The 27,458-nt window shown below is 38.2% G+C and overlaps 1 long non-coding RNA gene across 1 annotated transcript; it reads left to right on the plus strand.

The window, feature by feature from the left end:
* The first annotated feature begins 14,041 nt into the window (after positions 1-14,041).
* Positions 14,042-16,474, plus strand: LOC122005277. The gene is made up of 2 exons (XR_006118364.1): positions 14,042-14,495; positions 16,254-16,474. It is a non-coding gene; the product is annotated as an uncharacterized LOC122005277 (long non-coding RNA).
* The last annotated feature ends 10,984 nt before the right edge of the window (positions 16,475-27,458 follow it).

The following is a 27,458-nucleotide window of genomic DNA, read 5'->3' on the forward strand; positions in this document are numbered from 1 at the left end:
CAGTGCGGCTTAACGAATAAGGAGCTGAATCGTGCCGGCCCATTCTCAAGCGCCAAGGAGCTGTGGGAGAATCTGATAGAACTTCACGAAGGTATGTCAAACACAAGTAAGCATGATTTAAATGATTTATTTGAATTGGATGAACAGAATGATACTACTTTGGCCGAGGAAGGTATTACGATGGTTGCAGGTACAAGTAAGACAGAGAAACATATGTTGAAAGCAACCTGGTCTGAGTCATCAGATGAATCCGGATCCGTTGAAGAGCAACCGAGCCTTCTCGCTCTACCAGTACTAGCGAACATTATCGACACCGAGTCCGAGTTCGAGTCTGATTCAGAGACCGAGAGCGAATCAGACACCGAGTCCAAGCGAAGCCACGGATCCGCATCCGTTTCCGAAGGACCAAAACCCACAGTAAGTGCTTTAATGTCTAGTATTAACTTAGATGACTCGCAAAATTTAATTCCATACTTGCTTAAAAAATTGGCTAAATCCAACGTCCGGGTTAAGTCGCTCCAAAAGGAGGTAGCAACCCTTAAGGAAGCGACTGACTCGAGTTTTTTAACTGAGTCAGTTCAAATTGGAAGTTCAACTCAAGTCCAACAACTTGAGGAAGAAAATTCCAATCTGAAAGCTCAAATTAAAGAACTCAAGAACACATTGGAACGGTTCACCTTGGGTTCCAAGAATCTGGATCTGATTCTTGGAAAACAGCGAGCCGTTTACAACAAAGCCGGACTTGGATTTAAGACCAAAACGAAATACAAATCGTATTTATCATTAGTTAATAGAAATAATATAAAGGTAGTCCAAGCATGGGTCCCCAAGTCCAAATTGATCAATCAAGTTGGACTTGGCCAATACTGGGTTCCGAAGGATCAAATAAACTACCTTGATAGACCATATCGAGGCCATGATCCAGGGGGAGCAAAAAGAAAAACGATATTAATCAAACCAACTTAATTCGAAATTAAAATAAAATTCAAAAATTCAAATTACAAATTCTAAATTCGAAATTAAATTCAAAATTCAAATTACAAATTCTAAATTCGAAATAAAATTCAAAATTCAAATTACAAATTCTAAATTCGAAATTAAAATAAAATTCAAAAATCAACTTACAAATTCTAAATTCGAAATTAAATTAAAATTCAAAAATTCAAAAATCAAATTACAAATTCTAAATTCGAAATTAAATTCAAAATTCAAATTTAAAAATTCGAACTTAAATCAAAATTCAATCAAATAAAAATTTAGAAGGAGGATCCAGAATAGCTGGCACCCCTAACTAAATTACCCGACTGGGTAACCGAACTTAATCTACCCGGAATGGGTAAACAAGAGTAGACTACCTGGCAGGGTAATTAAGGTTAGATAAATGAGCGAGGTTTAACTTGACCCACGGTACTGGTGAAGTTTTTGGATGATAGTACGTTAGGGAAGCTTGGGCATCGCATGTCTAGGAAGATATGGCTTCAACCTGGTGCATTTGGCCAAGTGGAATTGACCGAAGCTACCCTTAAATGGATCCTAACTAGTTAGACCAAGGTTTAGTATTAAGTTCAATGTGTAGGACTATTTGGAAACTTCGAAGGCATGGTTACTTTAATGAGTTCCATGTGACTCACCATAGCCCAGAAGTTTATCCACAGAATGCTTACTTGTTGAACCCAAAGCTAAACCTAAATCTAACACAAAGTAAAACCAAACTCTTAAATTGAACCTCAATTCATCTCACAACAATTATAGGGTTCCCTGATTGACAATTTAGATCGGGTGAGATGACTAAGAAATTAAAATTAAAATTGACTTGAACTTAAATCAAGTTAATTAACAATTAAATTATTTCAAAATTTCAAACTGATTTTTAAAAACTCAATTTCAAAATCTTTTCAAAATTAATTTCAAAATAATTTTAAAAATCTTTTAAAATTTCATTTCAAAATTATTTGAAAAATATTTCAAAATCATTTTACAAAACATTTTAAAATCTATTTCAAAAATATTTCAAAATCATTTTAAAAATCTTTTAAAATTTCAAAATTATTTGAAAAATCTTTCAAAATCATTTCAAAATTTTTTAAAATCCTTCAAAATCACTTTCAAAATCATTTTCAAAATCATTTCAAAATCTTTTAAACTTAATTTCAAAATTATTTTCAAAATCATTTCAAAATTATTTTAAAAATCTTTTAAAACTTCTTTTAAAATTTATTTGAAAAGTCTTTCAAAATCATTTTCAAAATCTTTCAAAATCATTTTAAAAAATCTTTTAAAACTTAATTTCAAAATTATTTTAAAATTTATTTGAAAAATCTTTTTAAAAAACATTTCAAAATCTTTTAAAATTTATTTGTAAATTCTTTTAAAATTTATTTCAAAAATTATTTCAAAATCTTTTAAAAATTTATTTCAAAATCATTTTAAAATTATTTTAAAATCTTTTAAAATCTATTTCAAAAATCTTTCAAAATCATTTCAAAATCATTTTAAAATTATTTCAAAATCTTTTAAAAATCTATTTCAAAAATCTTTCAAAATTATTTCAAAATCAATTTAAAATCTTTTAAAATATTTGAAAAATCATTTCAAAATCATTTTAAAATTATTCAAAATCTTTTAAAAATCTTTCAAAATCTTTGAAAAATCATTTCTAAATCATTTTAAAATTATTTCAAAATCTTTGAAAAATCATTCCAAAATCATTTAAACTTTTTCAAAATATTAATCAATTAATTTCAGAATATTATTCAATTAATCTCAAAATATTAAAAGGGTTTAAAAATCTTTTCTTCTGAAATCATAATATGACTGCAAATGTTAACTCCAATTAATTTTCACTATAGTCTTCAAGTTTAATATTTACTAATTTGAAATTCAAACTTATATTTTCAATAATCTTAATTGACAAAGTTTATTTTATCTAACACTTATTCATACGCCAAACATGCCTGAAAACCTAGAATGAGTGAGATGAAAAATTCAACAAAATATAAAAGACCCATTATATTTTTGGACTCTAGGACTCTAGGACTCATTATAGGGATTCATGTTTGCATTAGTTAAGGGGGAGTGAACGGGGTCAAACTAATTATCTAGTTTCTATTGAAGAGCTTTTCAAATTTAATTAAATATCTTTTGAAAAAACTTTTCAAATAGAAATATTTAGATATAGCATGCTTGTGATTTAGGGCTCTGATACCTAATCAAATCAAATTTAAAATTTAATTAACTTGACTCATACTTGGACTTAACGACAAACTGAATTTAACTTAACTAAACATTTAGCTACTCCCTCTTTGCTAACAAAAGACTTTAAACTAAATATTTTTCAAACTTGAGAATGTTTTTAAGCTAAAATACTTAAAACTTTAGCTACATTTTCTAACTTTTACATCTTTTCAAAATCACCCTTGAAGACTCCTTCAAAAGTCAAGTTTGCAAAAGGCTTAACTAAGTGATTTCTATAACAATGAAAATTAAAAGCTAAGTCAATGTTTCAAAAGAAAAATTCTTATTTTTTAATTTTTATTTCACTTAGCAAAAAGTTAAACAATGAAAATTAATTATAACAAAGCTAAGTGTTATAAAAGCTATTTCAAATTTTTCTAAGTATTACTAGTGTTTAAAAATTTCTGATTTTTTAAAAAAAAAAGGTGATAAATTTTCAAATCTTGTCTACTCTTATCCCTCTTTAAAAAGTTAAGCATCAAACTAACTTGCTCTTCTGAAAAATTCAGACTTCTTTCACACTGGTATATTTTGATATATGGCAAAGGGGGAGAGTAGGAAAATTCAAAAGTAGGAAAATTCAAAAAACAAAAAGGAGGGCTTTTATTAAGGGGGAGTTTAGTATTACAAAGTTAAAAGTTTCCAGCTTAACTATGCTTGCATTTAAAGTTTACTTACTTAAGCTTGGTTAAATCTTAATGCATCTATTTGTTATCGCATGTTTTTTTACTTAACTTTGAATTTGGGTTGCCATAATCAAAAAGGGGGAGATTGTTGGTGCGGGAAGCATCTAACGATCGAACCTGAGTTTTGATAATGGCAAAGGATTCAAAGTTAAGGTGTGTTGTGATCTAACATGTTGAATGAGTATTTCAGGAAAGTCCTAACTGCGGTTAGGCAGGTGAAAACCCTAGGGGGTGGTAACCCTAGGTCCTAGGGGGTGGTAACCCTAGGTGGAGAAAAGTCCTAGCTGCGGTTAGGCAAAGGCAAAAACCCTAGGGGTGGTAACCCTAGGTCCTAGGAGTTGGTAACCCTAGGTGGAGAAAAGTCCTAGCTGCGGTTAGGCAAAGGGAAAAACCCTAGGGGGTGGTAACCCTAGGTCATAGGGGGTGGTAACCCTATGCGGAAAGTCTTGGCAGGTCGATGGCTTCAGGCAAAAGTCCTAGGGGGTGGTAACCCTAGGTGGAAAGTCCTGGTGTCGCGAACCAGGTGAAAGACTGGACTAGCCGGGAAGCGGATGTCCAGCAGAAAGTCCGGAAGCGTCGAGTGCTGAGCAAAAGTCCAGTCGATCTGGAGGATCGCACTGGCAGCAGGTAAATCTCCTGAGTGGAGTAGGTGAGGACGCGTTCCCCGTAAAGGGAACAATAGGCGTCGGGTCGACCTAGGGTTTCCGGTCGGAAATCTGAAGTCAGACTCGGACAGTCCGGAGACTGTCATAATATTCTTTATACTGTTGTTTTATGCTAACTTTGTGTTGCAGGATATTGTTTGGGACTAACATATCTTGTAGGTACAAAATAATGATGTTTTCCCTCGGATGAACAGTGTCCGAGACTCCTCCATGGAGCTTGGAGGCGCCTCGGGTGCAAAACCTGAAGCTGGCTGCGAAGTGGAGCTGGGGGCGCCTTCATAGGGATTGAAGGAGCCTTGGACCATTGAAGGCGCCTTGGAGCTTTGATGAAGGCGCCTTCAGGTTAGGATAAGCAGCAGTCAGCGGAGGTTATCACAGCGCAGGAACAGGGATAAATTTTGGGGTTCAAGGCGCCTTGACTGGCACTGGAGGCGCCTTGAACGTCCAATAAAAGGACATCTCGACCAGCAGCTTAACAGATCTTCTTCCAAGTGAACTATCTGCTACAAGCTGCCTACGAGACGATCCCGAAGTGCTGCAACGACACCCCGACAACCCGGAGCTTCAGATTTAGTCCTTTGTTGTCGGTATAATCTTTTACTGCTTTGAATTGTAATTAGTTTGTAATAGTTTTTACGAGCTTATAGTTGTTGCCCACGGAAAGCGATCAAGGATCGCGGGCCTTCGAGTAGGAATCGATCAAGGCTCCGAACGAAGTAAATCCTCCTGTCTCTGTGTGCTTGCTTTCTTATTTTCCGTTGCGTTTTAATTACTCGAGTGTTTTCCGAAAAACGATTTAGCCACGAGTGCTATTCACCCCCCCCCCCCTCTAGCACGTCTCGATCCAACAGCCAATTGTAACACCCATAGAGTACTTAGCAAGATTTTAGATATTTTTATCGTGAATAAAAAATAGGCCTTATGTGGAAATTGCAAAAATAATAAAAATGAAATAGAACAAAAAAGAGAGAGGACCAAGGCTTGAACATTGGATCTCTTACTAGATATATGCATGTGTTAACCAATAGACCAAGAGAAATTATTGTTAAAGAAAGAAGTGACAATCTAGTTAAGGGTAAGAAAAGAGATTTTTCATTGAGAAGGAGAAGTTAGAGTTGCCCTTCCCTCTCTCAAAAGAAAAGAGGATTCTTGCTTCCTCTTCTCATTAAGGAGAAGTAAAAGAAAGGAGAAGGAAAAGTACATTTTCCCTTCCTCCTCTCATGATGAATAAAAGGGAAAATTAAAGAGGAAAACTCATTTTCTCCTCTTCCTCCTCCCTCCTCCTCCTCACCGTGACCAAGACCTTCCCCCACCTCTCCTTGCCGAAATCCAAAAACAAAGAAGACCCCTCTCTAGGAAGGCTCCACAAGCAAGATCCCTTTTCCTTAAGCAAATAAGGATGTAAGTATTCCCTCACCTGGGGTACAAGTTGCTTACGGTATTCTCGAAAGATTTGAACTCTTAGAATTAGAAATAAAATGAAGAGAAGAAACCATGCTTATGTACTTTAGTAGGTTATGATATGAATTTAGTTAGAAAAGAAATTATGTGTGTGATGTTAAATTGATCTTCTTATTAAGATGTTTATTGACCTTCTTTTCTTTTACAAGGTTCGGCCATAATGAAAAGTTTGAGTTCATGAGGCTTAAAACCTAATCTAACATGCTCATAGATTTATTTATGATGTGTTATGAAATTTGCTAGAGATTCATGTTCATATGTTGTTTAGAAGTTGTGTTCTTGCTTGAGAAAGTTTCGGCCATGATAAAAGTATAGAGTTCATGAGGCTTAAAACCTAATCTAACATGCTTATAGATTTATTTATGATGTGTTATGAAATTTACTAGAGATTCATGTTCATATGTTGTTTAGAAGTTGTGTTCTTGCTTTTGTAAGTTTCGGCCATGAGAAAAATATAGAGTTTATGAGGCTTAAACCTTAATCTAACATGCTCATGGAATTAATTAGGATGTGTTATGAAATTGGCTAGAGATTCATGTTCATATGTTGTTTAGAAATTATGTTTTTGCTTGAGGAAGTTTCGGCCATGATGGAAATATTAGGGTTCATGAAACTCAAAACCTAAATTAGTATGCTCATAGACCCCCATGTGATATGTAATGAAATTAACTAAGAGATTATGTTTACATGTTGCTCATAATTTTATTTCTTAGTTGTGAAGTTTCGGCCATGATAGTGATTTAGGGTTTCTTAAAGCTCCAAATCTAATTTAGCATGTTCATAGGCTTCCTTGTGATATATTATCAAATTTGTTAGGTATTCATGTTAAAAGATTTCTTAGAAGTCTACTTCTTGTTGCATGATGTTTCGGCTATGATAACTTTTAGGGTTCATGAAGCACAAAACCTAAGTTAGTATGCTCATAGGCTTCTTGATGATATGCTATAAAATGGGATAGAAACTTATACTTATATGTTGCTTAGAAATTCATTTCCTACATGATGAAGTTTCGGCCAAGATTAATCCTTAGGGTTCATGAAGCTCCAAACCTAATTTAGTATGCTCATAGACTTCTTTATGATATATGATGGAATTAGCTAAGTGTTCATGTTACATGTTGTTTAGAAGTTATATTCTTGGCTTATGAAGGTTCGGCCATGATAAGATTTTAGGGTTCATGGAGCTCAAAAACCTAATCTAGCATGCTCATAGACTTCCTTATGATATGTTATCAATTTGGCTAAGTATTTATGTTCATATGTTGCTTAGAAGTTTTACTCCTTGTTATATGATGTTTCGGCTATGATAAGGTGTTAGGGTTCATGAAACTCAAAACCTAATTTAGTATGTTCATAGACTTCTTATGATATGTTATGAGATTTGCTAAGTATTCATGTTGTATGTTGTTTAGGAGTATTCTTTTGTTATGAACTTTCGGCCATGACTATGACTTGGATTCAAGAAAGTTTTAAACTTAAACTTAGCAAGCCATGAATTTTCCTTATGATATGTTTAGGTTTAAGTATGCATGCTTTATGATAAGATTAGTAACATGTTGATTATGTATGTTATGAATTTTGCATGATATGATCCTTATGATGATTATGTACACAAGCATGTATGATTTCAATATGTTGCATGCTCATCTATGTAAGCTTATGAACCAAGCATGATAATGGTTTTATATGATGGCCATGTGCCAAGAATGTATGCCTTATGATATGATAAGAAAATGGCAAAGAGTTGCTTCCCTTAAGTTGGGATTAAGAGCACTCTTCATGTTAAGACAAGAGCATGACCTTATGATGATATGATATGATGATTATGATGATATGATATGCATGACATGTACTTTACTTTGTATGGCTTGTACCAAGGGTGGGCTCCATAAGTGCCCCTAGACCGACGGACTATGAACGGGTCTAGTAAAAAGGGATGGGCTCCTTAGTACGCCCCTAGACCGACGGACTATGAACGGGTCTAGATCCCTAGTAGGTTCGGGGCTAGCTACCCTGTTCTAGGGATTGCGCGCATTTATGTATGTATGTGGTACAAGCCGGGCCCTCATGATGATGATATTATGTTCAAATATTAAAAGATATGTATAAAGACATCTTGCACTCGACATGACATATGTTTTAAAAAGACATTTTGCATAATGCACCCATTCATAAATGATATGTTTCTTTCTATGCTCCATGATATGTTATGCTTCTCATGATCTACCTCATATGATTCCTTTGTTTATGATATGTTAGAAACATGTTTCATAAGGATATGTTATGATAAGAAACTATGCACCTATTGATGATTATGTTTATTTTTCATTGATGATATGCTTGTATGATTATGCTTGAGATATGGATTTTTGTGAGTAGGAAAGAATCTTACTGAGCTCGTGTGCTCATAGCTTACTTCCTTGTACCACAGATAAAGGCAAGGGATGGATGACCTAAGGGAGCTGCAGGAGAGGCAAGGAGGTGTGTGTGGCAGTGGCTCGGCTGAGACTAATAAGACCTGCTATAATGTTTTGTTATGTTTGACATGAACCATTGTATTTATGTTACATTCCAGTATAACTCTATGACATTTCCGCTGCTTTATGTTATAAGAAAGAATTTTTGAGTATGTATGTATCCTGGAATAGTTAAGTAAGTAGCCCCGTCCCTTTGAGTAGCAGGGAGGGCGGGCGTTACACCAATGATGATGTGCCACATCATCATGTTTAGCACATGTTTGTGCCACCTCATGGAGGTTACAAATCTCTTTAATGGCCACATTAAATGGGAATGGAGATTACAATTCCCATTGTGGCCGACCACTTATTGGGTGTGAAAGAAATTGATTTTTTTCATTCAAGCAAATTCAACTCATCTTCTTCCTTGCTCTCATTCTTGCTCTCCCTCTCCTCCTCTTGCCGTGGATGATCAAGAGTGCTAGCACACCTTTGTTTAGTTTTTCTCCACCTAGTTTGTTCGTGTGGATACTTCTAGAGGATTGTCTACTTTGACAATCTTTAGATACCGCACCTTGGACAAGCGGGATTCGCGAAGGGCGCGCATCAAGGGTAAAGGCTTTTCTCCTAGTGTAGATCTAGTCTTTAGTAAACTCGTACTCGTATTTTTATTTTATTTTACTTCGCACGGATCCGGTGGCTTGGGGTTTCGGGGTTTCCGCGACGCGAAAAAGCGATTTTCACGGCCCAAAAAACCCAACAAGCTTCTCCTTCTAGTTCTCCCTTTTTGCTTCTCTTGCTTGTAAGGAGTAGATCTTGAGGACTCCTTCTTGTGAATTCATTTTCTTAGGGAGAAAACCTTAGCTTGGGATTCAGAAATGGGAGAGGGGAGAGTTTTAGGTCTCGGTGGAGGAGGAAGAAGGAGAAAGAAGGAGGAGGAAGAAGAAGGAGGAAGAAGTAGCCAACCTTTCTTTCCCTTCTCTTCTCTCATTCCTATTTATCCTCAATGAGGAAAAATGTCCCAATTCATCCCCTTGATTCCTCTATTCCCTCACCCTCATTCATTCTTATGAAAATAGAAAGAAGAAAGAAGAAAAAGGCAACTTGTCTTTTGTCTTTTGCTTGTTTCTTCTCTTAACCAAGAGAAAGAGGAGGAAAGCTACTTGACATTTTCTTGCTTCCTTACTTAATCATACTCTTGCTTTTAACTGCAAATTTCCATTCTTTGCTAATCATATATCATTCATGACTCTATTGGTTATCATACACCAATTTAGCTTTATCTATTATGAGGGGTTCAAGGTTCAAGCCTTAACTTCTCTCTCATTTTATTTATTTTTGGTTCTATTTCCCTTTTCCTTTTATTGTAAAAGAGAATACCCATATGTATAGCTAAAAATTTCCGCGGGTGTTACAGGTACTACTCTTGGACTAAGAAATTAATTAAAAAGAGTTGTTAGTAACTCATCTAATTAGTGGACATTCGACATCTTAAACACAGGGAGACTAACACACTCATAATAAGAAGGAGCCCAAAATGTAATTTGGGATTGGTGCGGTAGTTCAATAATAATTCTTTAGTGGTATAAATATTATTGATGAAATTGAGTTGGGTGTTCGGGGCGAACACGAGAAGCTTAATTTCATCGGGAGACCAAAACCAATTCCTCCTCTGGGTCCCTATTATAGCCTCTTGTATAAAGAGAATTATACCCACTTCTTACCCACCTTTATACCCATCCTAAAGGGCGCCGGCCAAGCAAGCTTGGAACCCATGCTTGGGTCGGCCAAGTAAATAGGATGAGTTAAGTTGTGTGATCGGCCCTAGTTTGAACCCAATCTTGGTGTGGCCGGCCACATCATGTTAAAAGGATTTTTATTTTGTTTAAAATCTTTCCTTATGTGGAAGCAATGATTTAAATGAAGAGTTTAAAAATTAAATATTTCCTTTTATAGTTTTCAACAAAAGATTAAGAGAAAGATTAGATATCTTTCTTTATTTGTAGATTGAAAGGAGATTTTAATTTTAGAGAAAACTTTCCCTTTTAGAAATTATCCACATATTTTAAAGAGAGATTTTAATTTATAAAAATTTCCTTTTATAACCAACCATGAATGAAAAAATTATTAGAGAAATTTTTATTAAAAATTTCCGGAAACAAATTAGGAAGTTTTAAATCTTGTGTAATTTAAACTTTCCTTGTTTGGAGCTAGGAGGTGGCCGACCATGTTAATTTAAGAAAAGGAAATTGTTTTTAATCAATTAAATTTTCCTTTTCATGACAAAGAAATTAAGAAAGGTTTTATTTTAGTTTTCTTTATTTGCCAAGACCAAGGATTATAAAAGAGGGGGTAGGGGTGCCTTCATAAGATATAACTCTATTATATTCTCCCTCCTCTCTTCCTTGGTGTGGCCGGCCCTTCTTATTCTCTCTTCTTATTTTTCTTTCTTCTCCTTGGCCGAACGTCTTCATCCTTGGGAGCTTGGAAGGTGGTCGGATCTTGCTTGGAGAAGAAGGAGAGAAAGGAGGCTTTGTTTCTAGCATCACTTGGAGCTTGGTGGTGGTGGCCGAACCTCACACTCTTGGAGTTTTTGGTGGTGGCCGAAACTAGCTTGGAGAAGAAGGAGTTTGGGTGGTTCTCGTCTCGGTAGATCGTCGCCCACACGACGTCCAAGATAAGAAGAGGAATACGGTAGAAGATCAAGAGGTTGTTGCTTACAAAGAAAGGTATAACTAGTAATTATTTTTCGCATCATACTAGTTTTTCTTTGTATGAATTCCAAACACAAGAGATATATAATTCTAGGTTTCGAATTTGTGATTCGAGTTTATGTTTTTTTATTTTTTCGAATTTGTGATTCGATTGTTCCTTTTGGTTAAACCTAGGGTTATATAAGGAAATTAAATATTAGATTTCATTGAAAGGCTTTGTCTATGAAGTGGTGGTTGCTCCCATATCCAAGAAGGCCTAGTGTCTCGCCATATTTAACCTGGAAGCCGATTTCTGAAATTAATATTTAATTGAATTTATAACATAGGTGGATTTGGATCAATAATGTTAAGCATCGTTTGCGATCCAAGTCTAAACCATTAAGAACAAATAAGTTAAATTTGGAATCAATAATGTTAAATTCTGTTTGCGATTCCGAATTTAATTTCTAAAGAACACAATAGGTTGTTAGGAAAGGTTCGACACTTGTACAAAATTTTTGTACAGTGGAACCGGTACGATCTTCCTAGGACCAACCAACAAGGAGCTACTAGAATTGGGCTTGGGGAACTTCTATGGGATACAATTGTACCTTATGAGACATGGCTATGCCTTATGAGGCACAGCCTGTTGGTGCAATATCCCTAGGTCAATGTTGACCTGATTGACTAAGCTTGAGTTAGCTCAAGCTTGAGTCTTGATGTTTGGGTTTCGATGTTTGACAATACATGGAGAATGCAGATGCAATCGTCCATTTGGGGAGATTGTTGATACAATTCCCCTCTGGTCAAGGTTGACCAGTTAGATGTGAAGAAGAATCAAGTAGGTTAAAGGGTTGACCGGATACTTGACTGAGAAAGTCCTAACTGGAGGTTATGTAGTTGAAAGTCCTGGTTAGTGAAGCCAGACAGTTGGGAAATCCTGGTGAGTGAAGCAAGGTGAAAGACCTAGTGAGTGAAGTGAAGCTAGGAAGTTAGAAAATACTAGTGAGTGAAGCTAGATGAAAGTCCTGGTGAGTGATGTCAGGTAGGGGAAAGTCCTGGTGAGTGAAGCCAGACAGTTGGGAAATCCTGGTGAGTAAAGTCAGGTAAAAGACCTAGTGAGTGAAGCTATGCAGTTGGAAAATCCTAGTGAATGAAGCTAGGTGAAAGTCCTGGTGAGTGAAGCTAGGTAGGTGAAAGTCTCGGTGAGTGAAGTCGGGTAGTGGGAAAATCCTGGTGAGTGAAGCCAAGCAGATGGGAAGTCCTAGTGAGTGAAGCTAGGCAGATGGAAAGACCTGGTCAGTGAAGCCAGGCACGTGGAAATCTAAGTGGGTCAAGGTTGACCGGACACCTGGTATTGAGAAGTCCAAGTAGGTCAAAGGATTGACTGGATACTTGGTGCAAGGAAATCTAGATGGGTCAAGGGTAACCAGAAATCTAGTGGAAGGAAGTCCAAGTGGGTCATGGAGGACCAAACACTTAGCACGAGATGGTAAATCTAAGTGGGTCAAGGAGGACCGCAATTGGTGATCAGAAGTCCAACGAGGAGTTAGCAAAGAGAAAGTCCAAATGGGTCAAAAGTTGATCGAACATTTAGCAGTCATAAGTCCAATAGGGAGTTAGCATGGAACTAGGAAATTCGGATGTAGTAAACTTCCGAAGGCCATATCTTTTGACTCGGATATCGGAATGAGGTGATCTCAGATATGAAACGAAGCTCATTTCAAGATCTACATATTTTTCTACTTGTTAATTGATTGGCCAATCAATTGGGGGGTCAATCGATTGGTTGATGTGATTTAGTGTAGAATTGTCTTGACCGATTTGGTAATCAATCAAAACTTCCCCAATCGATTAGCCAATCGATTGAGAGAGTTTCTGAGCAAACAATGAGCTTCTGAATCGATCAGTTGATCGATTGAAAGCTGCCAATCGATTAGCCGATCGATTGGGCTTAGTTTTTCACGTGTGGTCACAAGAAATCTTAAATCGATCGGTCGATCAATTCAGGCACTTTCTAGAGAGCACAGAAGAGGGTTGAATCGATCAACCAATTGATTCAACCTCCCCAGTCGATTAGCTGATCGATTGGGAGATGACCGTTGCACAGGTTTAAAGCTGTTGTGAGCGATTTCTTCGACACGGCTTTGAGCGCTTCTTCCCTGATCTTCACGATCTATTCTCCACTGAGCTCATCGACACACGCCAGATCTTGGAGGCTTAGAGAGGAGTGTTGTTGCACTTCCAAGCAAGTCAAGAGGTGCATTCATGCAAGAAGAAAAGTAAGCTAGGGTTTCTACCGTGTAAATCTAGTAAGATTTGATATTGTATTAGCTTGTATTTTATTCTTCTTATATATCTTTGTGTGTGAGCTTGCACAAGTCTTCTTCGCCTTCGGTAGTTACTGTAAAGGAGTATTTTCATAGTGGATGAGTGAGTGAGGGTCGGATCCTTGGATTAGTCACCTCTTTTTGAGGTGGATACCAAGTAAATCGTAATATTAGCATTGCTTGAGTATTTTCTGCTGCATATAATCATCAAAGAAGCAAGCAACGAGTGCGTGACAAGTTATTAATGTAAAATACGGCAACAAAATAATAATTAAAAATAGAGTTATTTGACAAATAATTTTATTGGAATTTTATTGAATTTTTTAGAAATTTTTTTGGAATTAATTGGAGCACGTACAACGTATTTTAAGAGGATGTATTTATGGGCTCGAGAAAAAAATCTATTTAGAGATCTCTAAAATAGGAGTTGATTGAGGAATAAACTTAGATTTTAATTTACCTAACCCTAAGTTCAAAATTATATATATACCTAGTACTATTACCGTGCCCTAACCATATGAAAAATGTCGATTCCCTTCCTCCCTCTTCCTCTTTGTCGCTGAGACCTCACCGCCGCCCCTCCCTCTCCCAACTTCTCTTCATCACCGACGACCCATCCTTCCCCTCTCCCTCTCGCGAGCTCCCGTGCCACAGTCGCCTCTCCCTTCTTCTCTCTCGGTTCCGACCGACCCCTTTCGTCCCCAAGCTCTCTTCCTCGCACGCGAACACACAGCAGCCGACGACCTCCTTTCTCGAGCCATCACAGCCAGCGATCTTGTCCTCACGCGAGCACCACAGCCGCCTCAACACCCGATTGCGCTGGTGTTGCTCATCCCGATGACAGCCGAACCCTAGGTTGGCCCCAGCCAGTTGCTTCCACCTCCGCTGTGCCACACAAGTTTGGGTCGACTCCAGATCAGCCCAAACAGAGCCCTGCCGCCAACACATCTGTGCCCTAATTGATCCAGCAGGTATAATCTCTCTAGTTATGGGATTTGGGAAGTGGGGGATTTCATCCAATGTTGTTTTTGGTTACTGTGGGCATCAACAATTTTTGGGGCAAATTCAGTTAGTTTTAATGCATTTCCAAGATGGTTCTGGCTTTTCCATAGTGATTTCGAAGTTTCAGATAGAGTTTCTTGATTGGGACGGGCTATTCATCGAGTTTTGTTACCTTGTATTGGCTGTGACATTTCGGACAGATTTGTGGTGATTAAAATGGTTAAATATCAAGTTTTGATCTCTAGTGTTGGCTGTAGTAATTTCCAACAAATTTGGAAGTATTTCAAGGAGATTTGGTGTAAAAGAAATGTTGGATTATTGAATATAGTTAAAGTGTAGTTTCCTAATTGGATTTAGATTAGGGATGAGATTCGATTTTATTTTCGGTAGAGGTTTGGTTCGTTTGTGATTGATTGATTTAGAGGAATACATGATAGCATTGGGAATATTAGATTAATATTGTGATTAGTGGTGATGGGTTGGATTCGTACGGTTCCTTGTTGGCAGAATTGAATAGATTGTAATTAAGGGTTCATGGATAAGAGTTGTGGAATCTAATCATTAATTGAGGATAATTAATGATCAGTTTGAATAGGGGTTTTTTCCTGAGGGTTTGGATCTTTAGGTCTAGCCACTTATTGCTTATTTGTTAGCTTAATTGAATAATATATAATTTGCAAGACTCTAATTCGAGATGAGCGTCTCGACGTCGGATTTGGTTTGATACGATCTTCTTTTAAGGCGGGTACTTCTTGCTTTGTTTTCTTTTAGTACTTTGACCTTAGTGCATGAATTATTTTGGGATAAGGACAGTTTACCTTGACTCCACTCTTACTTTCCTGCGCTTGATACTTCCACGCAATCCTTGAGAAATTCGTTTCTATATCCATACAGTCTCTTCTTGTTGTCCATGATCCGTAGCAGATATTAAATATCATATTTGTATGCTTTAACTGTTGTTTGTGTATGTACCATATTAAGCATGCTGGCTTCATGTAGCATACCTGTTTCTGCTTATATATATATGATAACTGTTGCATTGTTCGCATCATATCACGCTACTATGCAGTCCCCTCCGCCACTCGAGAGAGTGGTAGGTGGAGTCACTGCATCAATGTCGCTCATGCCACTCGTGTGAGTGGTAGCTGGAGTACGAGCAGCAGGGACCCCGTCGCAGATGTAGCTAGCTAGCTACTATGCAATTGTCCCCTCGGTCACTCGTGTGAGTGGTAGCTGGAGTGGTGTACATTCTATCACTGACCCGGCCTCTCAACCATACAGGGGTCATGGTGCAGAGAGGTGGGCGGGAGTGACCATCCGTGCATACGCTGTTGTTATTATATTTGTTTTGGCTGCTACTGTCTATATATGTTGTTATTGCTTACCTACTGCTGTTGTTCACGTATGCTGATATGCTTACTTGTGTTGAAATATATTCTCATGGTATGTTTAGTCGTTGGAAATTTGTATACACCTTGCTTATCACCTCTGTAGTATGAGCAGTACTGTAGCAGATTAGTACCAGTTCTGACCTACTATACCTAGCCTAGGATATGGTTTCTGGTATGAGTATTTATTTTGGTTCTATTATAGTATCTGTTATTCTTTTTATGAGGCTGTATACTGTTGACACTCTCTACTTACATGTTATGTTCATGCACTATCTTTTTTCCTTACCCGCTGAGTTCCAATACTCACCATCCCATAAAATGGTTTTCTTTCGCTAGGTAATAGGTAGATGAGTCATGGATGCTTGGAGAGATGCCGACTGCCAGTCCTGAGTCCTACGTCACACTCGAGGATTGATTTTGGTTTTGTTTCTCCTTACTTGCATTTTGTATTCGATGAATTTGGTATTGTGAGAATTATGTTTTGATACTTGTTTGTGGACTTGGTATTTGTACTGTTTTGGTAACTTTGTAATTTGTGGGTTTTCTCTTTTTCTTTCTACTGTGTTTACGTTCAGCCGTGTAGGCTTGTTAAACTGCGTGGTTGTATTTATTTTGTTCCAGCCGAGTGGGCTGAGTATATTAAACTGTGTGTTCTGTTGTTTTTATTTTGTATATATATATTCCAGCCGAGTGTGGCTGAGGTATATTTTGTATGTAGAAATGTTTCAGATTGTCACCCGTACAGGGGAGATGCTGCCGAAATTTCTTCGGACAGGGACTCCTCTGGGGCGTGACATTTAGTGGTATCAGAGCGGGTATACGGTACTTGCTATGTGTTTTGGATTTTTTGAGATTTATCTGATACCAATTTAGGTATCAGAGCAGGTACGATGCCTGTTATTCGTGTTTTGGATTTCGTGATTCGATTTTCTTGATGTGACTTTTCGAGTTTTGGGACCAGGCAGCAGCAGGACAACTCCAGGCTATAGGAGGTATGTTTGTAAATTATTATCACATATATATTTATTAGTACTTGGTTAGTTGTTTATACCATGTATGATTTGTGGTGTCAGTCATTGTCTAGATCAGATATGGTGACATACTGTATTTTGATGATCTATTAGTGGATATTACACTTGATGGTCTATTATTTATTCTTTGATGTTGGTAGTAACTTAAAGAGTATGATGCCTTGATATGTATGGAGTTGGTGATTTTAGTTGAAGATTATATTACAGACTTTGTTCCAGTGATCTTTTTTTTTTTTTTTTTTGGGTATGTTTGTTGTACGAACATGAGGAGTCCTTGATTTTGCTATTTAGGTTTACAGTGCCCTAGATATTTTTATGGACCCGATGTATAGAGTATCGATTTACTCGCATTGGTTAGTAGAGGACTGATTTACTATTATTAGCTTGATCAGTAGGAGATCGACTTACTCTTTCATAGGGCCAAGGCTCCTTGTATGTATAGCAATTATGGGAAGGGAAAATGCAGAGGATGATATTGTGAATTTTGAAGTCTGATTCTCTATATACCAACAAGTGAAGGCAGAATATCAGAGTGGCGCAGTGGAAGCAAGATGAGTCCATAACCCACAGGAGCATCCTTTTCAGTTAAGGATTTGATCAGGACATTATGATGGACTAGTATATGGGTGTGTGATTTGGTTGTTGCCCTTAGATGAGGATTTCTGAGTTAGTAGTAAATTTGGGGACCAAATTTTTATTAGTGGGGGGAATGTAAAATACGGCAACAAAATAATAATTAAAAATAGAGTTATTTGACAAATAATTTTATTGGAATTTTATTGGATTTTTTAGAAATTTTTTTGGAATTAATCGGAGCACGTACAACGTATTTTAAGAGGATGCATTTATGGGCTTGAGAAAAAAATCTGTTTATAGATCTCTAAAATAGGAGTTGATTGAGGAATAAACTTAGATTTTAATTTACCTAACCCTAAGTTCAAAATTATATATATACCTAGTACTATTACCGTGCCCTAACCATATGAAAAATGTCGATTCCCTTCCTCCCTCTTCCTCTTTGTCACTGAGACCTCACCGCCGCCCCTCCCTCTCCCAACTTCTCTTCATCGCAGCCGACCCATCCTTCCCCTCTCCCTCTCGCGAGCTCCCGCACCACCTCGCTCTCCCTTCCTCTCTCGAGCACCAGCCGGTCCCCTCTCTTCCTCGCACGCGAACACACAACAGCCGACGACCTCCTTTCTCGAGCCATCACAGCCGGCGATCTTGTCCTCACGCGAGCACCACAACCGCCTCAACACCCGATTGCGCTGGTGTTGCTCATCCCGGTGACAGCCGAACCCTAGGTTGGCCCCAGCCAGTTGCTTCCACCTCCGCTGTGCCACACAAGTTTGGGTCGACTCCAGATCAGCCCAAACAGAGCCCTACCGCCAACACATCTGTGCCCTAATTGATCCAGCAGGTATAATCTCTCTAGTTATGGGTTTTGGGAAGTGGGGGATTTGATCCAATGTTGTTTTTGGTTACTGTGGGCATCAACAATTTTTGGGGCAAATTCAATTAGTTTTAATGCATTTCCAAGATGGTTCTGACTTTTCCTTAGTGATTTCAAAGTTTCAGATAGAGTTGCTTGATTGGGACGGGCTATTCATCGAGTTTTGTTACCTTGTATTGGCTGTGACATTTCGGACAGATTTGTGGTGATTAAAATGGTCAAACATCAAGTTTTTATCTCTAGTGTTGGCTGTAGTAATTTTCGACAAATTTGGAAGTATTTCAAGGAGATTTGGTGTAAAAGAAATGTTGGATTATTGAATATAGTTAAAGTGTAGTTTCCTAATTGGATTTGGATTAGGGATGAGATTCGATTTTATTTTCGGTAGAGGTTTGGTTCGTTTGTGATTGATTGATTTAGAGGAATACATGATAGCATTGGGAATATTAGATTAATATTGTGATTAGTGGTGATGGGTTGGATTCGTACGGTTCCTTGTTGGCAGAATTGAATAGATTGTAATTAAGGGTTCATGGATAAGAGTTGTGGAAGCTAATCATTAATTGAGGATAATTAATGATCAGTTTGAATAGGGGTTTTTTCCTGAGGGTTTGGATCTTTAGGTCTAGCCACTTATTGCTTATTTGTTAGCTTAATTGAATAATATATAATTTGCAAGACTCTAATTCGAGATGAGCGTCTCGACGTCGGATTTGGTTTGATACGATCTTCTTTTAAGGCGGGTACTTCTTGCTTTGTTTTCTTTTAGTACTTTGACCTTAGTGCATGAATTATTTTGGGATAAGGACAGTTTACCTTGACTCCACTCTTACTTTCCTGCGCTTGATACTTCCACGCAATCCTTGAGAAATTCGTTTCTATATCCATACAGTCTCTTCTTGTTGTCCATGATCCGTAGCAGATATTAAATATCATATTTGTATGCTTTAACTGTTGTTTGTGTATATACCATATTAAGCATGTTGGCTTCATGTAGCATACCTGTTTCTGCTTATATATATATGATAACTGTTGCATTGTTCGCATCATGTCATTGCATGCATGCCGCATCCTCGGCCACTCGAGAGAGTGGTAGCTGGAGTTGATGCCGCTTGTCCTGTCGTGCCTCACTCGGCCACTCGTGTGAGTGGTAGCTGGAGTACGAGTAGCAGGGACCCCGTCGCAGATGTAGCTAGTTAGCTACTATGCAACTGTCCCCTCGGCCACTCGTGTGAGTGGTAGCTGGAGTGGTGTACAGTCTGTCACTGACCCGGCCTCTCGACCATACAGGGGTCATGATGCAGAGAGGTGGGTGGGAGTGACCATCCGTGCATATGCTGTTGTTATTATATTTGTTTTGGCTGCTGCTGTCTATATATGTTGTTATTGCTTACCTACTGCTGTTGTTCACGTATGCTGATATTCTTACTTGTGTTGAAATATATTCTCATGGTATGTTTAGTCGTTGGAAATTTGTATACACCTTGCTTATCACCTCTGTAGTCTGAGCAGTACTGTAGCAGATTAGTACCAGTTCTGACCTACTATACCTAGCCTAGGATATGGTTTCTGGTATGAGCATTTATTTTGGTTCTATTATAGTATCTGTTATTTTTTTATGAGGCTGTATACTGTTGACACTCTCTACTTACATGTTATGTTCATGCACTATCTTTTTTCCTTACCCGCTGAGTTCCAATACTCACCATCCCATAAAATGGTTTTCTTTCGCTAGGTAATAGGTAGATGAGTCATGGATGCTTGGAGAGATGCCGACTGCCAGTCCTGAGTCCTACGTCACACTCAAGGATTGATTTTGGTTTTGTTTCTCCTTACTTGCATTTTGTATTCGATGAATTTGGTATTGTGAGAATTATGTTTTGATACTTGTTTGTGGACTTGGTATTTGTGCTGTTTTGGTAACTTTGCAATTTGTGGGTTTTTTCTTTGTTTTCTTTCCGCTGTGTTTACGTTCAGTCGTGTAGGCTTGTTAAACTGCGTGGTTGTATTTATTTTGTTCCAGCCGAGTGGGCTGAGTATATTAAACTGTGTGTTCTGTTGTTTATATTTTGTATATATATATTCCAGCCGAGTGTGGCTGAGGTATATTTTGTATGTAGAAATGTTTCAGATTGTCACCCGTACAGGGGAGATGCTGCCGAAATTTCTTCGGACAGGGACTCCTCTGGGGCGTGACAATTAACCCCCCCTCTAGCACCAAATGACCCTAACAAGTGGTATCAGAGTGAGGTCTCTCTTTACCGGAATCATCACCAGAAGTGGCAAAAAGGCTAGAGGGTGAAGAAGTTAGAGCAAAATTCATCAAGTTAAAGAATTTATCAAGAGCTCAACTTCAAGATGGAATTCTAAGATGGACTCGGATTCGACACAAGGGTACCTCCACCATTCATATCAACAAACTTTGATTCTTGGAAATCAAGAATTGAAAATTTTCTTATGATGGAGATAGAGCAATGGTTTGCTCTAATGGAAGGCTTCGAAGCTTCAAAAAATTCAAAAGGCAAGATCCTCAAGAAGAGTAGATGGAGTCAAGAGCAAATCCAAAGGTGCGAGGCGAATGACAAGGTAACCAAATTATTTGTTAGTTTATTGCCAAGCAGAATTCTATGCAAAATTGGAGAATTTGAAGATGCAAAAGAATTATGGAGCAAATTGGCCAAGCTTCATGAAGAACCCTCCACTACACCAAACCAAGAGAAATCCAAAGAGAGCAACTCATTAGAGTAAGACCAAAAGCAAGAGGACACCGAGGTTGAGAGATATTCAACATCGGAAGAAGCTTCATCCTCAACAAAGTGCTATGAGAAGGGCAAGGAGGGAGCATATTCCTTATTTCATGTACAAGAGGATGAAGAAGAAGAAGAAGAAGCCTCCATCTCTAGATCAAGAAGGGATGAAGATGAAGAAGCTTCCACCTCCAAAAGTCAAGTCAAATCAATTGGAGGATCATCATTGTTGGATCAAGAGAAAGTCTCTACATCCGGATCAAAAGGAGAATATGCCACCCCTACAAGTAAAGGTATAACAATTTCAATTAATAATAAAAAAACATATTATATGTTTTGAGTGTAGGGGACATGGGCACTACAAGAGTAAGTGCCCTAAATTGACCAAGAAGAAGGGCCAAATAGCACCAAAGGGCAAGGAGAAGCCCAAGGAGACCGCCCCCACAACAAAGAAGAGCAAGGAGCATATAGTTTGCTTCTTATGTAATCAAAAAGGACATTACCGCAGCCAATGTCCAAAGACGAAGAAGTCAGTCAAGCCCAAAAGAGGAAGCATAAGTCAAGGGGGAGTTCTTAAGAGCAAACCCAAGGTAACATTTATTGATGCAATTCCTCTTAAAAATGGTAAAGAGCATGCTAATTCGAGTTTATATCATTTTAATGACATTTACCATAAAAATAGAAAGAATGATAGCATTAAGGAAAAATATGTAGCTCTTCATGCTAAAACTACCTCACCTAAGGTTAGGAAGGTAGATAACTACTTGGGCAAGAACACTAAGGATAATAGATACAAGCCCAAAAATAGAAATGCTCAAAGATTTAATGACAAACCAAAATCTAGGGATTTATGGAGAGAAAATCAAGTCTTGAGGTCAAGGCTTGATAACATGGAAAAGACCATAAAGAAAATGGAAAACATTCTTAAGGGTCAAAATGAGCATAATCTAGGGTTATGAGAGTTAGACAAGAACCATCCAATGGTAGGAGGGGTTTGGGATACAACCTCAAGTCAAGAAGGATGTTCCTTCTTATCATAGGGTTTCACATAACTATGGAATCAACCCTAGGTCTAGTGGTCAAGTCAAATACACAAGGGAAGCTATCCCTAGAAGTGTTTTTGCAAAGACAAAAGTGACTAAGACTTCTAATAAGGCTAACAAAGTCACTAAGAAGGTCACAAGGGAAATTATCCCTAGAGTTGACCTAGAGAAAGTGATCAAGGCTTCTAAGAAGCCTAACAAGGTCACTTGGAAGGTATCTAGGGAAGTCTTTCCTAGTGAATACCTAGAGCATCCAAGGAGCACAAATAGGTTTTGGGTTCTTAGGAGGATTTTCTCTACCACCTAGATGGGTTAGAGAGTGGCAGCTCTATTTAGAAGGGTGGTTAATCCAACTTTAATAAAGTTGACACTTGGAGGTATTTTCAAAGTTTTTGTTAACCTTTGAAAATGTAAATGATTAATTGTTACTCTTTGGAAGAGTAAAATATGTCAAAATTTGAGTAATTGGACTTAATTTAAATTGGCACATTTGAGAAAAGGATAAGAAATGTCAAGTTGAGATTTTGGTATTTTCTTATGAAGTTAAGGACAAGTTAGGTCTTAATTTAAAATGATTACTCTTTGAGGAATTATGCTTAATTTAAATTGGCACAAATTAAGAAAAACAAAAGAAATGTCAAAATTGAGAGTTTGACATTTTCTTGAGAAAAAGTGAGCAATCTAGGATTTAAATTTAAGTTAGCTAAGGTTAAGGATGTTAGGTGCTACTCGGAATTCCGTTCTGTTTCCCCTGTACAAAAATTTGTACAAGTACAGAACTTTTCCTAGCAACCCATGTGTTCTTCAAAAGTTGAACTTGGATTGCAAATGAAACTTAACATTATTAATCCAAGCTCAACTCATGTGTTCTTCAGAAGTTAAACCATATTACAGAAGTTGATTAAATATCTATTTCAAGGATTGACTTCCAGGTCGTTGGCGAGGAACTTGACCTTCTTGGTTATGGGATCATCCACCACTTCCTAGACAAAGCCTTTCAAATAAATTGAATATTTAAACTCCTTAAAGTAAACCCTAGGTTTAACTACAGAGAACTCAATTGAAGTACAAAATCGATAGCCTCTTATGTTGGTATTTCAGGATCCATACAAAGAAAACCTAAACTAGTTTCGCTGCGGAATAAAAAACTAGTTGTACCTTTCTTCGTAGACAAAGACCTCTTGATCTTCTACTATATTCCTCTCCTCCTCTTGGACGTCGTGTGGGCAAGGATCTACCAAGACAAAGCACCCGAACCTTTTCTTCTTCTCCTCCAAGCACCGCTAGCCACAAAGGTTGAAGCAAGGTGCCGCCGGCATCAAGAGAAAGAAAACAATAGAAGAGGGCCGGCCACACTAGAGAATAAAAGAGAGAGAGCTTAGGTTATGTTTTTAGGGAGCACGTCCTCCTCTTTTATAATCTTTGCTAGCGGCTAAAAAGGAAAGTTTTAAATAAAATTTTCCTTTTATTTGCTATTGTGGATGGTTACAAAAAAGGAAAGATTAAAATCTCTCTTTTAAACCATTGTAAATATCTATAAAAGGAAAGATTATAACAAAATTTTGTTTTAAACAAAATCTTCCTTTTATTCCTGTTGGTTACAAAAAAAGGAAAGATTTTAACAAAATTAAAATCTTTCTTTTAAACCATTGTAGATATCTACAGAAAAGGAAAGATTTTAACAAAACTAAAATCTCTCTTTTAATCCTTTGTAGAAATCTATAAAAGAAAAGATTTTAACAAAATTTTGTTTTAAATAAAAACTGTTGGAACCCCAAGGTTGTTTTGGTGTGATCAACAAGTTAAGTTAGGTCCTGTGTGTTTCTAACCTTGTGTCTAAGTGTGCAGGAGCTTAGGAACACAGGTAGTCGAGCGGAAGACGCAGCTAGCGAGAAGGACGATAGTCTGAGGGACGAGGTGCTGCGGAAGAGTACACCGGCGGACGAGAAGGAAGTGCGCGCGGTAGTTCTGAGGTACGAAAGCCGGAGCGGAAGATTGCTCGGGGAGCAAGAGACGCAGCTAGCGCGAAGGTCGGCATAGGGTGCGACCGAGGGACGAAGTCTGCGGATGAGTACGCTGGTGGACGAGAAGGGGCACGCGGCAATTCCGAGGGACGAGAAGTCGGAGGGAAGCATGCTCGAGAAGACCGGAAGATGGGTTCGGGTGAGCCCTATTCCGGATGTCAGAGATCACCCAAGCAAGCGGAGCCGGAGCAGAAAGACCCGGACCAGAGGCGAGCTGAACCGTAGAAGAGAGCACGGACCAAAAGTCAACTGGGTTGACTTTTGGCTCCGGGGCGCCCGGAACCCTTCCGGGCGCTCGGAAATGACTTTTTCCCAGGATCGAGCTTTGACTCGATCCAACCGTTGGGGGATAAATTTTATCCCCCCCAGGGCGCCCGGAACCCTTCCAGGCGTCCCGACCAAGGCCTTGGTCCAGAAGCTTTTCATCAGTTCAGAAATTGTAACAACACTTGTGTGCTTCCACTGCTTTGATTAGCTTCTTTCTTTTTGTGCCTACACTGCTGTAAACGAGGCTTCTCCGCCTGAAGGAGTTCTTAGTGCAACCATCTTCCTTGGATTAACAACCTCCCCGGTTGTAACCAAGTCAAATCTGGTGCCTCGTTTTTATGCTTTATTTTCTACTTAATCTATTTTTCAAGTGTTAGCTTAATTGTTCGAGAAAGGGTTGTGTTTTATTCAGGGCTATTCAACCCCCCCCTTCTAGCCGGCCCAACGGTCTTACAAGTGGTATCAGAGCCGAGGCGCTTCAGGAGGACTAACCGCCGAACGAAGCAACGTCATGGCCGGACCAAGCATCCATCCGCCGAAATACGAAGGGGACTTCTCTACGTGGAAAAAACTGATGCAGGTATTTCTTACAACAGATATTGAACTATTTTTAACAATGAAATTTGGCTTTGAAGCTCCAGAGGACAAGGAAATAGATAAATGGACAAAAAAGGAGCAGGCTGACTTCCTGGCGAACGGCAAAGCAGAGTACCATCTTCTAAGCGTTCTTCCGCCTCAAGAAGTCAACAGGATCGGTAAATACAACTCCGCAAAGGAACTTTGGGAGAAGTTCCTCGAGCTGCATGAAGGTACGTCCGAAGCCAAACTCGCTAGACGAGATCTGCTTCGCAATCAGCTCACTAGCCTGCGACTTGGGGAAGACGAGACAGTCACACATCTGCACTCCAAAATAAAAGAAATCATCACCGGACTCACGAATCTCGGAGAAAAGGTAAGTAACCGAGATTCGCTCAGGTACGCCTTAAATTCATTTCCAAGAAATTCAAAATGGGCATCACTAGTAGATGCTTTTTACATTTCGAAGGACTTAGAAAAAATTTTATTAGAAGAATTTTTTTCAACATTTGAAGTGCATGAGACAAGATGTGCAGGAATGAAGGAGCCCAAGAATAACGTCGCCCTCAAAGCTTCGAGAGACAAACCTGAGTCGGAATCTTCTCTCGACGACGAGGAAATGGTAATGATGGTAAGAAGATTCAAGAAACTTTGTAAATCCAAATCTACTAACCATCCGCAGGGGAAGAAGAAAAGGACAATCCGCTGCTACCATTGCGACGAAGAAGGGCACGTCAAGGACAATTGCCCCAAGCTGAAGAGCAAGAACAAGGAAAAGGATAAGAAGCCTATCCAAAAGCGAAAAGCCCTAAAGGCGACGTGGGATGATACGTCGTCGGAGTCGGAAGTCGAGGCATTCTCCGGACTTGCTCTAATTGCAAGTCATCAAAACGATGACTACGAGTCAAGCTCTTCCGAAATGAGCATCGAGAGCATCGATGAAGGGGGAGCGTCGTCAGGAGAAAGCAGCAGTTCAGGGGGAGACACGGAAAACGAACTCGATAAGGTAAGTCAGGTACGTTCTCTTCCTCCCGATAAACTTTATAAATTTGTTAAGTTATTAACTAAAGACTGCTGTAAATTAGAAAAAGAAATAAAAAATTTAAAAATAATTTTAGCTAAGTCTTGCCCTCTAGAAGAATTAGATAAATCAAAATTGGAAAATGAAAAATTGAAACTTGAAAATAATGACTTGAAAATTCAAGTAGATAATTTGGAAAACCATGCATGTTCATTTAAAACCAATGGTAGAAGATTTAATAATTTAAATTGGTACTTTAAATAGCACCCTGGACAAATTAGGAACATTTCAAGAAAATATATTCCTAAAAATGTTTTAGTTAATCCAGTAGGTTGGAACCTATATTGGGTTCCTAAATCATGCTTAAACTGAATTTTAAATTAAAGTTAGCGCTTTAAGTGAGAAAATTAAACAAAGAATTTCTTTATGAGGCTTTGTCAAAGAAGTGGTTGTTGCTCCAATAACCAAGAAGGCCTCGTGCCTCGCCACGACCTGGAAGCCAAAATATTGAAATAAATGTTTAATTAACTTACTAATGAAGCATTAATACAAGAATTAATTAGTGCTTTAAAAAGGGTTATTCAAAACATTTTATTTCAATTTAGAAATTTACTTACTTAGAAATTTTTAATTGCCTAGCCATTTATGTGCTTAAACATTCTCAAAAATCATTCTTTCTTAAGTTAAAAGATTTTCTGAAATTAGAAATTTATGCTAAAATTACTTAGAATTTTTTTTTAAGTTAGAAATATTTTTTTTAAAAAAAAAATATTGACTTAGATTGTTTCTCTTGGAACCCTATTTTTTTGTGATCAAAGGGGGAGAAGGGAAAGTATAAGTCTAGGGGGAGGTAGATAGATTTAATTTTTTGTCTATCCTTTTTACTGAGGTAGATAGAGTTATTTTTTTTCTCTATCTTTTTGTACTTAAATTGCAAATTAAGTTAAGTTACTTAATTTTATTTAAAGTCTATTTTTACCCTAGCTTAACTTGGGTTGATCACACCAAAAAGGGGGAGATTGTTGGAACCCCAAGGTTGTTTTTGTGTGATCAACAAGTTAAGTTAGGTCCTGTGTGTTTCTAACCTTGTGTCTAAGTGTGCAGGAGCTTAGGAACACAGGTAGTTGAGCGGAAGACGCAGCTAGCGAGAAGGATGACAGTCCGAGGGACGAGGTGCTGCGGAAGAGTACACCGGCGGACGAGAAGGAAGTGCGTGCGGTAGTTCCGAGGTACGAAAGCCGGAGCGGAAGATTGCTCAGGGAGCAAGAGACGCAGCTAGCGCGAAGGTCGGCACGGGGTGCGACCGAGAGACGAAGTCTGCGGATGAGTACGCTGGTGGATGAGAAGGGACACGCGGCAATTTCGAGGGACGAGAAGCC

Source organism: Zingiber officinale, chromosome 1A (assembly GCF_018446385.1).
Source record: "Zingiber officinale cultivar Zhangliang chromosome 1A, Zo_v1.1, whole genome shotgun sequence".
NCBI classification, from domain to species: domain Eukaryota; kingdom Viridiplantae; phylum Streptophyta; class Magnoliopsida; order Zingiberales; family Zingiberaceae; genus Zingiber; species Zingiber officinale.